The following is a 16,221-nucleotide window of genomic DNA, read 5'->3' on the forward strand; positions in this document are numbered from 1 at the left end:
CTGACACTCATGCAGTGTCTGGTCAGTTAGGACTCCTGCCAAGGAGCCAGGTCACAGGGCAGGGTGGGGGCTGGAGATTGGGCCAAACAGGAGGTGAGGGTGAGCCAGGAGACAAAGTGTCAGGGACACCAGTAAGGGAGGTCAGCAAGGTGCCGGAAGGGCGATGGGTCTTGTTGAGCACAGGAGGGGGGTGCCTGGGCATCAGCGCCCCATGGCATCTGGTTCCGTACTTCCTCATCTTTAAAGAGCTTGAGGAGCTGTCTACGGTACATCCGGGTTATACCAGCCATGATGCCGCACATGCGCCAGGTTTGATCAGTGACTCCGAGAAGACTGCTGGTGATAACAAGGACCAAATATAATGTAGGTAGTGCCATTTAAACCTTTTTTTTTTTTTTTTTAAATCTTTTTAGGGCAGCGCCTGAAGCATATGGAAGTTCCCAGGCTAGGGGTTGGATGGAGCCGCAGCCACCTGCTTACACCATAGCCACCTGCTTACACCATAGCCACAGCAACTGAGCCGCATCTGCAATCTACACCACAGCTCACACTGAATCCTTAACCTACTGAATGAGGCCAGGGATCGAACCCGCATCCTCATGGATACTGGTCGGGTTCATTACCACTGAGCCACAACAGGAACTCCTCCTCTGTTTGTGTCAATTTGCCACCTTCCATAAATAGAATTGACAGCTTATTTCTGTTTCACCTGAGTCCTGACTTCTCACAAACTAGCTGTCTCATAAATGAGATGTAATATCGGAAGCCCTACGAATCAAGAGGCAAGCTTGAATGGAAAGAAAGGAATAATGTGGTGGCAATCAGAATCAGGTTCTATCCTGGTTCTGCTTCTTTGTGACTCTGATTCTTGAGATGAGTCATTGCACCTCCTGGCCTCACTTCCCCCAACTGTCAATGAAGAAATAATTGTGAAGGTAAACAGAGAGAATGGGGATGCAAGCATGACAGACTGCAGAGTGCTATACAAATACAGTCCAGACATAGCTCCAATATAATGCGGCAGTATTTTCTAAAACAAACACTTAAAATTTGTATTAAGAAAGAAGCTCAGGAGGTCCTATTGTGGCTCAGTGGTTAACAAATCCGACTAGGAACCATAAGGTTGAGGGTTCGATCCCTGGCCTTGCTCAGTGGGTTAAGGATCCAGTGTTACCGTGAGCTGTGGTGTAGGTCACAGACACAGCTTGGATCCTGCGCTGCTGTGGCTCTGGCGTAGGCCGGTAACTACAGCTCCAATTAGACCCCTAGCCTGGGAACCTCCATATGCTGCGGGCATGGCTCTAGAAAAAGACAAAAAAAAAAAAAGGGAAAGCAGCTCAGGGAGTTCCCGTTGTGGCTCAGTGGTAATGAACCCAACTAGGACCCATGAGGATGCAGGGTTGATCCCTGGCCTCTCTCAGTGGGTCAGGGATCTGGCATTGCCAATAGAAAGAAGCTCAGAAAAGGAACATTTAGAAAATAATATTGCTAAGATAGATGTCATGAACAGATTCTAGGATATTAGAAGTGGGGCAACTTCAAACACTAAAGAAATACTCCTTGAGTACGTTAGTGCAGTTGCTAACCTCACTGCCAACTAGAAACACGTAACAGTTAGAAAACATAAATGTCTCTGCCCAAAGTTGGGATAGATAAAGGGATGATAGGCCCATACTAGAATATTAATACTAATGGAAATTTGGAGTCCCCGTTAGATGAAGGAAGGACAACATTTTCTTTCCAACAAACACTCCTGGTTCGAACCAGAATGATGAGTTGATCTGTTTTGGTCCAATGTTGCCAACTGATGGAACAAACAGCACTTTTGATCAAGGCAGCGTAGTGGTATAGAAAATGTGTGGGCTCTGGAATCTGACGAGCCTGGGCTCCTGTCCAAGCCAGTTCTGACTGCTTCTCTATGACTGCAGGCAAGTTATTCAATCTCCCGAGCCCTGGGTGCCCTCACCTGTAAAATGGAATTGGCAGTAGCTACCTAATCCAGTTGCTCTGAGGGCTGAATTAAATAACATCTAGCATACTTCAAGTATAGCGCCTGGCACAGAAGAGGCGACTCATTGCCACCACGAAAGCACCTTGACCTCTGCCTTGAACTACCAGGAAGCCAGGGACAAAGACCATGGCAATTGCCTGCTACTAGTCAGTGTGAGTGAACAGTGAGATGAGGCTGCCAAAAAAGCTAACTCACTCCAGACTTTGTGAATGGAAACATAGGGGTTGGAACCTGTGTGTGTGTGTGTGTGTGTGTGTGTGTGTGTGAGAGAGAGAGAGACAGAGAGACAGAGAGAGACAGATACAGAGAAAGGGAGAAAGGGAGAGCCATGTAGTCTGCTCCAGTTAGACCACATCCCACATCTGGAACTCTGGGTGCAGCTTGTGGAAGCCCATCTTAAAATACAGGGCAACCAGAGGAAGGTGAGGAGGAGTGCAGAGCCCTGAACACTAACTCGTTTGGAGAGTGGTTCAAAGAGCTGGGGGTGGGAGGCGGCGGTTGAATCTGGAAAAGGAAGTCTTAGGACAAAGTGAGAACTGTTTCCAAATAGGTGAAGGGTTTCATGCAGCAGTAGCTGAAGATATATTTTTTTGTGGCTCTGGAAAGCAAATTAGGATCCAGAGATCAAAATGACAAAAGCACAGTGTGGCTCAAACGCAGGAAGGACTGGGATCGAGAAGGGCTCTTCACCTGGGCAACGTCACCCAGGCAACCCCTGGGGTCCAGGATTTCTGCCCTGGGCTGGGTGGATGTTAGCTGCCCTGTGAGGGCCTTTCCGAGTCAACTGGTCCTTAACAGAGAGAGCCCTGCTTCTTATAATCCTGTTACAATGTTTTGGTCCTTACTAAATCATATTTTATAAATCTCACATTTTCCAAAATGGTTGATTGAGGTGATTGTGGAGACATGTTAAAAGCCAAAGGAAATAATGAATACGTTAGAGCTGTTTTCCTTTGGCTACTAGATTCAGAATATTTTGACGATTTCCATTCCAGTTAGGAATTAAAGAATATCTCCTCAAGTTCCCAAGACACCATACTTCCCTAACTCCTCCCCACTCAAAATCCATCCTGGGGTCAGAGCCCTGTTTATTACTGCTTTATCCAGAAGTTAAATTATTTTCAAATTTAAAATCTAAAAATAGTTTATATCACTTTCCTTAAGCCCTTCCATTTTTATTCTTTTCTCTCAAATTGTTCTAAAGTTCAGAACATATTTATGCAGAAATAGTATACACACACATAGAAGGAAACTGATTAAAGGGTGAGTTTTGATCCTCTTTTTCCTCCAAATACAACCATGTAAATGATATATTTTTTAAAATCTCATCTCAAGCATGGAGTGCTAGAGCCATGTGATTCAGTGCTCATACAATGTTCAATTATTCAGTGTGGGACCCTGGGGCTAAAGGAGATCTGGGCACCCTAAGGTCCCAGCCAAGTACCCCTTGAACTCATTCGAGCAAGGACACACCATCAGAAGTGGACATTTGAAACATGTCAGCAGTTCCAGAGGAGCGCCCGATGACATTTTAATCTGAAAAATTATAAACAACCCCACTCCCACCACCAGCGCTGCCACCTCCTGAGGAATGTGCAGCGGGGCGGATCTGAAGGAACCATTGATAAGCAGAGCAGCTCTAAAGTGCCCTGGGGAGGCCAGAGTTTGACCGTGGAAATGATTTCTGATGCTTTCAGAAGCGCACACCTTATGAATGTACCACACATATATTGGCCTAGGTCTATTTCTATGCATCATGTACATCTATGACTATTTAAAAGTATTTCGAAGCTCATTTAGTCATGGCTTCTCCTAAGTGCTGTGGGGTAAGAGATAAAGAGTTTTAAAGAGGGCCAGGTCTTTCCCCAAAGAACCACAGAATGTCCTATCTGCCAGCTACCTCTGCACCTTCTCCATCTTCCTCCTTTGACAGATGAGGAAACTGGGATTCCAAGAGGGGAGGTAATTTGCTTTAAAGGTTGTCAGAAAGTTAGGCCTGGGCCCAGGCTTCTTGCTTCCAAGACCAGTTTACTATGTGATGGTGGAAAGAAAATAATCTCATTGTAAATCGCAAAGCAATGCCAAAACCCGGCAAAGGCACTGGGGGCCGGGAGCCCTGCTTTTCATCCCAGCAAAGGAAGGCACACCCTGCCCCATTTTTTTGGCAGCTGCAACACAGACCACGGGGTTCTCACCCCCGGGGCACAGAACAGTCATGCCGCTGGCATGCAGTACAAGACGGCGAGTCTTTCCTATGAAGCCAGCAGGCTGAGTTGCTGGCATCACCCTGTCTGCAGACAGTAGAACTAGCCATGCCATGTTCCACCCACGGGGCATCCCTGGGTTCTCTGTGATTGCTGTTTCCATCCACTTTGGATAGGAAGAGGCAAGCGGGAAAAGACACAAACCCCATCTCCTACATTTCCCCAACATGAAGCTCTTGCCTTTCAGCCTGGTTTGCTCCTTTCCTAAAGGCCTGGACTACGATACTGACTGATTCTAAGTGGGGCGATTAGATCAGTGCAAACATCATTCAACAGAGTGGAAATATCTACCACACCAGTTGGCTTTATGAAGTAACTGGTGGAGTTGCTGAGGACAGTGGAAAAGGCTCTCGCCTTCGACACAGCCTCATTCTCTTCTCCGCTGTGACTCCCTCTGTCTATTTACCCAGATGGGGTCTTCGTTTATACCGGTTTCTCAGTACCAGCAGGGACCCACATGATGAGGGTTGGGGACACTGTGGTGGGGACGCTGCAGACGCCACAGTCTCAGAACAGTCCGTCCTTTCACTGGCCGCTGTGGGATGAGCAGGCCGGCGAGCGGGCATGCAGGGCATCCTCTCTTGCCGGCCAAGTCCGGTTTCCAAGTTCCCCATGGTAACCTTGGCTACGGCTGGTTGGGGGTGGCAAGGCCCTGAGAGGGGCCTTTGTTTGTCACTGAAGGCTCCTTGGAAGGAGAGTGTGGATAGCTGGGTTCTGGGCCTGGCCAAGAAGGAGGGAAAAGAATGGGAAAGAGGGAACAGAGCTACTGGAGGCCCACAGAGAAAGGTCCCTGGCCAGGACAGGAGCACCGCAATGAGCTCTTCAGGTCTCCAGCTCCCCTTCAGGACCACTTGTGTGTTTCCTCTTAGCTGTGAGGATTTTAACCCAGGAAGCGTGGGAGCCTGTGGGGTTCATAAGGCGCATGTGTGCGGTTTGGGCACCGCACTGGCATGGTTAGGCCACCCCCAGGGGACTCTAGCAGGTTGTGCTGACATGTGGCTCCAGAAACTAAGCAGTAGAAAAAGATGAGCTGGGTGACCATCTGCCAGCATGCTCTAAAAGGAACTGAAATAGCAGGGACCCCCTAAAATCCCTAGTTCAGTGGAGCCCTTGGGGACTCCACACCCTGGGCTCCTGTTCTCAGACAAGACTTCCTTGCCATTGGATTGTTAGGTTCCTTCCAAGGTACCAGAGGTGCTATGTGATCATATCATGAAGTCCCATCATGGGTGATTTAATTGTCCAATAGATACTTCTTGGAATAATAACAATGATTATTATTTTTCCAGGAGCTATCATTTCAAGCTTCTTTATATGACAGACATCTACATACACTACATATATGATTTCCTCTCCCCAACCATCCTTGAAAGTGGGTTTTATTATCCTCTTTACTAAATGAGAACATAGAGGTTCAGAGGTCAAGGCTGCACAACTAGGAAGTGGCAGAGGTAGCTTGTCTGACCCCAAAGCTTGTATATTTATAATAATAATCATGGATGAGAAAGTAATAAGCAAAAGCCACATTCAATTTTAACCCATTAAAACACGCACACACACACACACACACACACACACACACACACACACACACACACACACACGTATTAGTGCTTTTTTTTTTTAAGGACGCAGCTTGGACACAAGGAGGTTCCCAGGCTAGGGGTCAAATCAGGGCTGTAGCTGCCGGCTTACACCACAGCCACAGCAGTGTGGGATCCCAGCTACATCTTCGACCTACATTGCAGCTGACAGCAACACTGGATCCCCAACCCACTGAGCCAGGCTAGGGATCAAACCCACATCCTCACGGATACTAGTAGGATTCATTTCTGCTGAGCTGCAACAGGAACTCCTATAATTATTTTTATTGCCATGTAATGTGTATTCAATCTTGAGTATCGCTTTTTCATTTTCAAGGGCTGAACTTACTGTCCTGCTGTTTATATCACCCAGGGAGCAATGAGGTTCAAAATCTAATGTTGCTGCGAAGGACACTGCAATTTCTCAGGCTGTATTACTAGAGGTATACAGTCTAGAAAGAGGGAAAACACCACTCTGCACTTCTCAAATGACATCTGGCGCATCACCTCTTGGGAAAACACAGTAAAAGAGGGGCATAGGTGAGCAGGGCCAGGTTCAAAAAAGGATGACCTTGAAGGTAAGTGGACCCTAAACAATGTCCTGTGCAGGTGAATGGAGGAACTGAGGTTATTTGGCTTGGAAAAAAGTTGGAATTTTAGCAACTTGCAGGAGTTGGGGTGGTGGGGAGAAGGGATACAGTAGATATCTTCCAACTTTGCAATGCTGTCCAGAAGAACATCTCCAGTGTGGTGGTAGCGAGCAGTTAGTTCTATATACTTGTAAAACTATGTAAGAATGTTGCCAACTGCTCAAAGAAGGAAGGGTTTCTGATGTGTGGAACTGTTCACAGATGGAGATGTCTGCTTTGTGAGGAAGGAAGTAAGTTTACCACCACTGGAAAAGCAAGCATCAGGACTCTATGACCTTTAAAGTCTCTTCTAACCTGTCAAGCACACTTTTTTTTTTTTTTTTTTTTTTTGTCTTTCAAGGGCTGTACCCGTGGCACATGGAGGTTCCCAGGGGTCCACTGGGAGCTGTAGCCACTAGCTTACACCACAGCCTCAGCAACTCGGGATCCAAGCCTTGCCTGCGAACTACACCACAGCTCATGGCAACACCAGGTCCTCAACCCACTGAGTGAGGCCAAGGGACTGAACCTGTGTCCTCATAGATACTAGTCTGATTTGTTAACTGCTGAGCAACAATGGGAACTCCCCTAAGTCCCACAATTAATTCACCAGTAAATTCACCCTCAAAAAATATCTCAGATTACATATTTCTCCTTCCTAATATCTCATTTGCATTTAATCTATTACACTTTTTGGCCTTTTTCCTTTCACGTGAATTAATTTTATTTTTAAATACTTCAATAATAAACCAATAATTGATGGTTTTAGGGGGTATTCTTAAGAAACTTTTTTTAGATACTTGACCTTTTTGATCAGCCAAACATTTAATCCTAGATTTCTAACACAGGACCTTTAAAGCAGATCTCTCATCTCTCAGGGAAGGCAATTTATCTTTATGAACACATCATTCCAAATTTCCCTACCTAGTGACCAAATACTGTCACCATTTCTCCTAAAATGGAACAGTAGTAGCAAGATCAATTCCTTTGGTTTCTTCTGTCCCAAATGTTGAATTGACTTGTGTTGGCAACGGCATTGTAAACGCATTCAATTCAGTCCATTCATTCATTCAATAAATATTTGTGGAGTGTCTAATATTATTCTAAGCACTGGGGAAACAGGAGTGAACAACACAGATAAAATTCTCTGCTCCTGTGGAGCTGCCTTTTAGTGGAGGAGACATATAGTAAGCAAGATTAAAAAAGTAAATATATACAAGATAAACCAAATGTATATTAGATGGTTCTCTTTAGATTGTACTATAGTAAAAAATAAAGCAGGAAGAAACGTGTGTGTGTTGGGGGAGGGGTAAAAAAAGAGGATATTTCAATTTAAATAGAACAGCTAAGTCCTTTTACCTATTGTTTAAATAGTAGGAGCCCACTAAGGAAGGTGACAGTTGAGTTTAAAGTCTCAGAGGAAGTGAGCCAGTGAGCAGGGACATTCCAAGCAGAGGGAACAGCAAGCCCAGATGCAAACCTTTAGTCATGTTCTGGGCACCTGCTGAGTATTTAGCATCATATGCGACAAAAAGAAGTAAAATACAGTTCTCTGTACAGGATCTTGAAGAGGAAAGAACACACCTGCACCTAAAACAATAGGCAGTCAACTGCCAAGGGCTAAACTGTGTAGATTTGTTCACTGAAAAACTTCTCTTTAGTTACACTGGACTAGTCATTGTCTCCCAAAGCATACCTTGCATGCTTCTACCTGCAGGCCTCTGATTGTCCACCATGCAGGCCAGAATGCTCGTTCCACACTTCTAATTTAGATCTTTTATTTTTCCTTTTTCTTTCTTTCTTTTTTTTTAGGGCCACACACACAGTATATGGAGATTCCCAGGCTAGAGGTTGAATTGGAGCTGCAGCTGCCTGCAGCCTACCCCACAGCCACAGCAACGCAAGACCTGAGCCTCATCTGTGACCTACACCACAGCTCATGGCAACGCTGGATCCTTAACCCACTGAGCAAGGCCAAGGATGGAACCTGTTTCCTTGGGGATGCTAGTAAGATCTATTTCCATTGAGCCACAATGTGAACTCCTGCTTTAGATCTTATGCAACCTGCCAAGCTCAGCCCAAACTTGTCCTCCATGGAGCTCTTCCTGACCATTTGATTGTCTGACTCTAAACAGCAGAAGGCCTCGCCCTCCACCCAACTGTGGAAAGTAACATAATGTCTTTTCTATCAAAGGAAATCTTAGTTACTCCATTTTGCTCAGCTTTCGCCTTCCTGCGACCCCCCACCCCTCCCCTTTCCCTCTTCTCCCAGTAACAATTTGTTTCAAATTAGCCAACCAAGAAGAATGTGCGCCCTGACCTGACCTATAGGATGGGGGCAGGTAAGTAACCTGCATTAGGGATAAATAGGGGAGGGTCCTTTGTTGGGCGCTTGTGCTTTTTGGAGTACCTGTGCCCTTAGCAGAAGTAAAGAGCCTTGTGGAGATCTCCCCGTGTTCATGTGTCTCATTTTTTGACACTGACGATCCCAGCCATGTCCCCAACACGTTGGATCAGGACCCACATCTTCACAAGATCCACAAGCAATTGGTGTGCACATTACAGGCTCAGCTGTAAGTCACATATTTTCAAATGTGGCCGCACAAAGTAAAACCCTGGGGAGCTTCTCAAAATACCAAAGTCTAGTTCCACCTTCAGAGATGCTGATTTAATCAGCATGGGAGGGTGAGAGCTGGGTATTGAGTTTTTAAAACTTCCCAGGTGATTCTAATATGCTGTAAAGTTTGAGAATTACTGGTAGCTTTTCTCTGTTTCCATCAAAATCCTCTCCCCACTGTTTTTCCCTGGCTGTCAAACAGCCTGCCCTCAGGCTTGGCCATTTTTTCTTGAGGAGGATTCTGAGGCAAGTGGCACCAGAAGTGGCTCCTCCTCTACCCTTTGTCCTCTGGCTCAAGGAAGGGCCCTGTGCTTGCCTTAAGGAGCGAAGATAACAGCAGAAAGAGGCAGGAGGGCAGTGGGAGGAGGCAAACAATGAGTAGACTCCCTACCCAGTAATGTAGTCTTGGGCAAACTGCTTAAATTCCTTCTCTGTAAAGAGGGAGCAACAATATTTCTCCAGTCTGCCTCATGGAGTCACAGGGTCTTGGGGAAGATCAACAAAGGTCATGTGTGAAAGTGTTTTTTAAATAGCAGGGTACTAATGTGCATGAGAGCTAGCATGGCTTTCTGGCCAGTAGTCCTCATGTTAATTTCAAACTTAAAAAGCCACCTTTTCCCTACTTCCCAAATCTAGGCAAAAAAAATTTTAGCAAAATTTTATCTTAGTATCCAAAAGGGATCATATATCACTGTGTAGTGTCTGTACGGATGTGGGTAGGTGCAATTCAAAGTTAGACCTCACTGTACCATCAGTTACCAGAAGGCAGTGATTCTGCTGCTTAAGAATGTTTTGATTAGCACCGAACACCCTGAGTGTTCAATAAATATTAGCCACTGAAGTGGAATTTAAGATGGTAGAACATAAGACCACAGCATGCCACTACTGAAGAGTACGGCTTATCGCTTACCTAATTTTCACCTTTTAAGGAAAAGTATAGCATTTTCATTAGCCATTCTGCTACTGTCCAAACTGAAAGACCAAAAGACCCTGGCACAATCAAAATACATTCTCTGTTTTACTAAAAGGAGTGATCTATTGAAAGTCACGAAATTTCTAAATGCCGGAAGTTAAGAACAGATGCAACTGCACTGCCTTTCACTAGACCAAGTGCTGACTGTCAAGAGTGTAGAAAGGCCTCTTTACCCAAATATATTTTCCTCATATCTCTCCTTAGAAATTTTTTGAGGTTCTTTCTGGCAGTTGCTTTGATAGACCCAAATGCCCTTGGGAAGAGCAACAAGAAAGCCCTAACATCTTGGCGTGAACCAGATGTTGAACAGAATAATGATGCCCAGGATTTCATGAACCAATTTTAAAAGATTTTGGAGGACTCCCACAGGTTTACTGATTTTTAAAAAATTTTCTGAGGGAGGACATCAACTAAAAACAATGCAAACCATTATTATTTCATAGTAGAATGGACAGTTCAAAATAAATAAAGTTATAAAGAACATAATTACAGAATAAACAACTGTTGTTTTCAAGAAGGGACAGCTGAACTCTTACAATTGCGATGACACATACAGATAAATATATTACGTGATCTTGACTTTCCCTATGGCTCTGCATTTGAGCAAGGAGAATTTCAAGTGAACTGAGAATATTTAGTATCCTGAAGATGGCTGGGGGCTAAAGAAGGTGGCATGTTCTAAAAAGGTGGAAAGAAAGAAGAGAGGAAAGCTCTATAGCAGTCATTTTGCCTCGGAATAAATGCAGATACCGTTAACAAAGTTCTACCATGTTGGACCTGCAGGGAACTTCATCCCTTGGTCAAAAAGCTGGGATGGCAGGAAGCTCACATATTGTACATGTAGAAAGAATGCTCACAGTGGCAGAACATCCCTGGTGCCAACTTTTCTTTTTCACTCATGCATGTACCTGCTCTGTCCCCTTGGGAGACCCACTTTGAGGGAAGGGCAAGGATGAAGGAGGGGAAACATGGAAACAGCATCAAGAGTTTGAACCTACATTAGCATGTAACTAAAATGCAAGGTGGGGAGAGGAAAAGGAATTCTCTCATTATAGTTGAAGACTTTCACAACGAAGTCTTTGAAGGTAAGGATATGAGCCACAAAAGTGATAGAAACATTTTCTGGTAAAGATTCGCTCCATTTTGCCAGAGACCCTGAAGCTCAGACGACCTGCCCAAGACTCTCCAGCTGGTGAGATCCAGGCCTGGACCCCACCCCGCCCTAGATGGCCAGGCCCTGAGCTAGCCCCCACTGGTGTTTCCACCAGCTTCCCTCTCTTAATGATAGTATGTCCCGTGAGACAATTAAAACAATTTTCTAAAGTTCTGATGTATCCTTTCTGTTTCTTCCTTTCCTGTTACCTGACAGGTTTCCCTTTTTCCTGGATGTAAGAAAACAAACAAACAAAATTCATGTTTGATGTTCAGGGCGCCCCTTCTCCCTCCGTTCCTGCCCGGTGTGCGGGTCTGCACCCCGGCCCTGGGCTGTGAGGACCCCACCCTTTGCCGGGGCCGTACAGATCCGAGCTGCGGGGTGAATAGGGCCTCTGGTTGCTCGGGGATTCCCGCACCCAGGAAAGGGGCGGGCGCGAGTGGTGCGGGCTGTGCCTCGGGGTCTGCGGGGCGACCGGTGACTCAATCTAGTCCCAGGCATTTGGGGAAGCGGCTGGAAGCGCGCGGGGGCGCAGGGCTTTCCCGGCAGCCGCAGGGGATCGGGTTCCCAACACCAAAAGGGGATCAGAAACCCGTGGGTGGAGCGGCCGGAGAGGAAGCCGTAGCACAGGGAACAGAGACGCCAGCCAGCCTCGTGGGTTTTTTTGTTTTGTTTTTTGTTTTTTTTCCTTTCCCCCGAGAGGGATCCGAGGGAACGTGGCCTTGACGTCAGTAAAGCTAAAGATGCCTTCCAGAAGGGGCAGAGAGCTGCTCCAAGGGCAAGTTAGGCAAGATTCCGCGCCTCCCCATTTGGCCGGTGGGGTGGGGGGAGAGGGTGCAGGGTTGAGGCTGGGGATTGGAGGAGGAGGAGGCAGTGAGTGGCAGAGGGAGGTGGGGGCGAGGAAGGGGTCACAGGACCTGGCCGCTTGTCTCACCCCTGACTTTGGAGCCCAGTGCGGTCTGGCCTGAATCCAGGTCAGCAAGCAAATGACAGAGGATCAGGCAAAGAGGGAAACGGGGTGAAGTAAGGGTTGCGCGAAAGAAAACCCCGCCCACCTCCCCTTCTGTGCGGGTCTTTCCCGGATGAGCTGGTTCTCCTTCAGAGATTCCTTTGTTTTCCACGTTGGCTGCTCTGCACTGTGGTGGGCTGCTGAGGTGGGAGATGGTTGGAGAGGGACGTGGAAGTGGAGACAAAGGTGGGGGTGTGAGGTTCAGGAGCTGCCTGGACTGCACGAGGGAGACAGCCAAGTGACACAGACGGCTCGCAAGGAGAAAAGGCGACAGGAGGAGTGATGGGTGAAAAGCTCAACCACCAAGCAAGATAAGTTCATAACAAAATCTTGCCTCTAAAAACAAGATGCAAGATGATGTGTGGGTTAGGCATTTGAGTTGCTTTATCTCTGTTTTCCCTTATCTCTGATTCCAAAATCAGAAAGCTACAATTCCAGTCTCAGGTCCTAGCTTCCTGAAGCCAGCAGCCCCACCCCCACCCCCTTGCCTTTGCCCAGGTTTGCACATGTGAATCCATAACCACCAGCTCCTTTTTTTCTCATGTAGTTTGAGTTTCTTCACTCCCAACCAAAAAAAGTCCTGACTAATAATACATCTTTCAATCCAGTAATTTTACTTCTGGAAATCTCTTTTAAAGAAATGTTATAACATAAGAGACATATGCCTCAAAATATTCACTGTGGCCATCTTTATAGTATTAAAAAACATAATCTAAACATCCAGTAATGGAGAGGGGTAAATAAACTGGTACAATTATATGATAAAATATTACAGGGCCTTAAAGGAATGTCAAAAGTAGGGTTTGATAACGAGAATAAAGAAGTAGATTATAATGCTAAGGGAGAAAGTGAGACACAACATTAGATATATACAGTATAATCACAATTATGTGGAAGATATATGTAGAAAAAAAAAATCCTGGAAGTAAATTATATCTTTGTGGGGTAGAATTAACCCAAGCACTTTTTTCTTTCTAAAGCATCTATGTGTTTTCCAATTTCTGTACAATGAGGATAAGCATGTATCATTAATTAAAATACTGAAAAATTTATTTCAAAACTTTACATATATATGGAGTTCCCGTCGTGGCTCAGTAGTTAACAAATCCGACTAGGAACCATGAGGTTACGGGTTCAATCCCTGGCCTTGCTCAGTGGGTTGAGGATCTGGCGTTGCCGTGAGCTGTGGTGTAGGTTGCAGATGCGGCTCAGATCCGCCATTGCTGTGGCTCTGGCATAGGCCAGTGGCTTCAGCTCTGATTAGACCCCTAGCCTGGGAACCTCCATATGCCGCGGGAGTGGCCCTAGAAAAGACAAAAAAAAAAAAAAAAAAACTTTACATATATTATGTATATTTTATGAAACTGTATTATATATATATGTATATATAATTCAATATATATATATGAATGAAATCACTGCTGAATAAGATACCACTAGGTCTGGATGAAAGAACCTAAGAGATACCTGAGCAATTCTTCCATTAACTGAAAGATTTCCCATAATTTTAAAGGTATGTGGAAGTTAAAGCAGATGGGCATTAATGAAAGGAAAGAGCATGCCTTCAGTGGGCCAGAGGAAGGACAAAACTGAGTGTCCGAATACACAAAAAATGATGAAATCACAGCTGATTCCTGATTGGCAAAAACATGCTGATTCAAGGGCAGAAGGGAACAAGATTGGAAAAGAACTTTTAATAGCAAAGGAAAGAATACATTCATAAACATAATTACTTAGGAAAGGAGATAGGGAGTAAATGGTAAAGTAATGGCACCATGAAAAGTTTCTTTCACAATAAATGTATTTATCAGAAGAACATTTTCTAATCATGAAGATTACATGTGCAAAATGCACTCAGCCTGTTCATGTTTGGTTCAAGGCTGTTGATGGCAGTATTTTGTATCTCAACTCAGCAGATGATTTATGCTCATTTTTGGATCAGGAAATGCTTAACAATGAAGTGGCCCCTTATTGCATTCCTTTTCTACGGGAAAGGGGAATGGGAGAAACCCAAGAAAGCTTCATATCTACATGCTATGTGAGCCTGAGATCCTTATGTAGCAGTGAAAATATACACTAATTAATACAAGCAGGTTTCCTTGGGTTTTGTTTGAGGATCTGGCAGACTGAAGAATACAGCAGTATCCTTCAAGTAATCTAACACTAGATACTGTATGAAAACAACTGATGGAGCTGGAATTATGTTGAGAAACTACGTTATGGTAGAAGGCCAAGCTCTTGCTCTGGTCTTGAAATCTAGGATTCCCTGGGTGGTGAACATGGGATTTACCAGACCATACACAGAGTGCTCTCTGTCTGGGCAGAATGATGTCTTGGTGATTCCAGTTCCCCTCCCTCGATTCTTCCCCTGCCAGGGGAGATCCCCTGTTGATCTCACCTCTCTTGCCGAGCTCATCATTTGTGAACTATTTAATATCTGCCCCCCCACCATGAGGTGGGAGGACCCACTCATCTGAGGGCTAAAACCTGGACCTTCGTAGATTTTTTTTTTTTTTTTGTCTTTTTTACTTTAGGACAGTACCCACAACATATGGAGGTATGGAGGTTCCCAGGCTAGGGGTCAAATTGGAGTTGTAGCTGCTGGCCTACACCACAGCCTCAGCAACGGTGGATCCTTAACCCACTGAGCAAGGCTTGGGATCGAACCTGTGTCCTCATGGATGCTAGTCAGATTTGTTTCTGCTGAGCCACGATGGGAATTCCTGGAGCTTCGTAGATTAACTGCCTTCCCCTAACAACACTCTAGCCTTCCCACCATCATCACCCTCCAGGCTCCCTAACTTTATCACTCTATTTCTAATCACTGGAGTATATTATGGGAGGCAGGAGAGTCAATCATGGTTCTTTTCAGACTTTTAAAATTAAAGGCTATCTAGAGCCAGGATATAGGACATTTCAGCACTAGGACAATGCTAGGATTTCTACAAATACTTGGTTAAATGAAGAAATTGGGAGCATGATGTTTGGGTTGCATGTGACTTTGTATCTACATGGAAGATGGGAACTGTTCGCTTAATATCCTGCAACTCATGAACTGCAATGAACTTATCCTAAAAAGTCTTATGCTACAGTGTGCAGTGATTTCTTACTATCTTCCATCAAAAAAAGCTGCAGAGAAATCACCTTATTTAAAAATTATAGTAGCAGAAAGCATTCCTATTACTTCGCCTAAAATCCAAACACCAAATTTAAGCATTTGTATGATACTTGGGTTCACAAAAATGGGATAACTTTCTGGCACTGCCCTAAAACAAACAAATAAGCAAAAAACCCTCTAGAGATTGTTTTATAAAAATATGTGATGAAATCCAGAAAGTGCTTTTATCTCATAACATCCATACCAGAAGATTAATCTCTGTGGTTGGTGTCTTGTTCTTGTGGGGAATATGTTTGAGCCCAGCTTTGGAATCTTCTTCAGTTGGAACATCTGTTCCACAGTTGTTAATGTTTGTTTGGTATTGCCCAAAAGAAGGCAGCAGAAGGGAAGGATTTTTTAACAAAGAGTCCCAAGATAGACTAGATCAGCAGCATTGCTTATTTTGAAAAGGCATTTTTGGGGGGAGCAATGTGACCTGTACGTTAAAAAAAAAAAAAAAAAAAAAAAAAGAGGCATGTCATTGGACCAAGAGATGGATGTCCATTGAATACTGGAATGTAGTTTAGCTTGTTTTCATCACTTCTCAATTTTTTTCCCAGAAATATTTGCTCATTGAATTATTACTACATTCCACACTAGCTGAGCTTAGTGTTTAAATTTTTTGATAGATATTTGAATGTTTAATTCAAAGTAAATCATAAATGAGAGACTAAGTCTACAGTATTCAATCAGGAGTATGCAAGTATTAAAAAGGTTCTAGCTGTCTTAGGAAGTCTAAATAAAACATGTAAGTAGTCTATAGCATTTGGAAATTTGCTACATTAGCCAAGAAAAGAGGAAACTGTCATTTCTTTAGACTCTGTG

At 44.5% G+C, this 16,221-nt stretch overlaps 1 protein-coding gene across 1 annotated transcript in view; it reads right to left on the reverse strand.

Annotated features, from left to right (window-relative positions):
- The window catches only part of ARHGAP31 (Rho GTPase activating protein 31), a 111,181-nt gene that overhangs the window by 72,240 nt on the left and 22,720 nt on the right, over window positions 1-16,221 (reverse strand). The gene's annotated exons all lie outside the window — the stretch shown is intronic.

This window comes from Sus scrofa, chromosome 13, assembly GCF_054392235.1.
Source record: "Sus scrofa isolate SSC_HxYL_T2T_F1_AM1 chromosome 13, Sscrofa_HxYL_maternal_Yorkshire_Landrace_v2.0, whole genome shotgun sequence".
Classification (NCBI taxonomy): Eukaryota; Metazoa; Chordata; class Mammalia; order Artiodactyla; family Suidae; genus Sus; species Sus scrofa.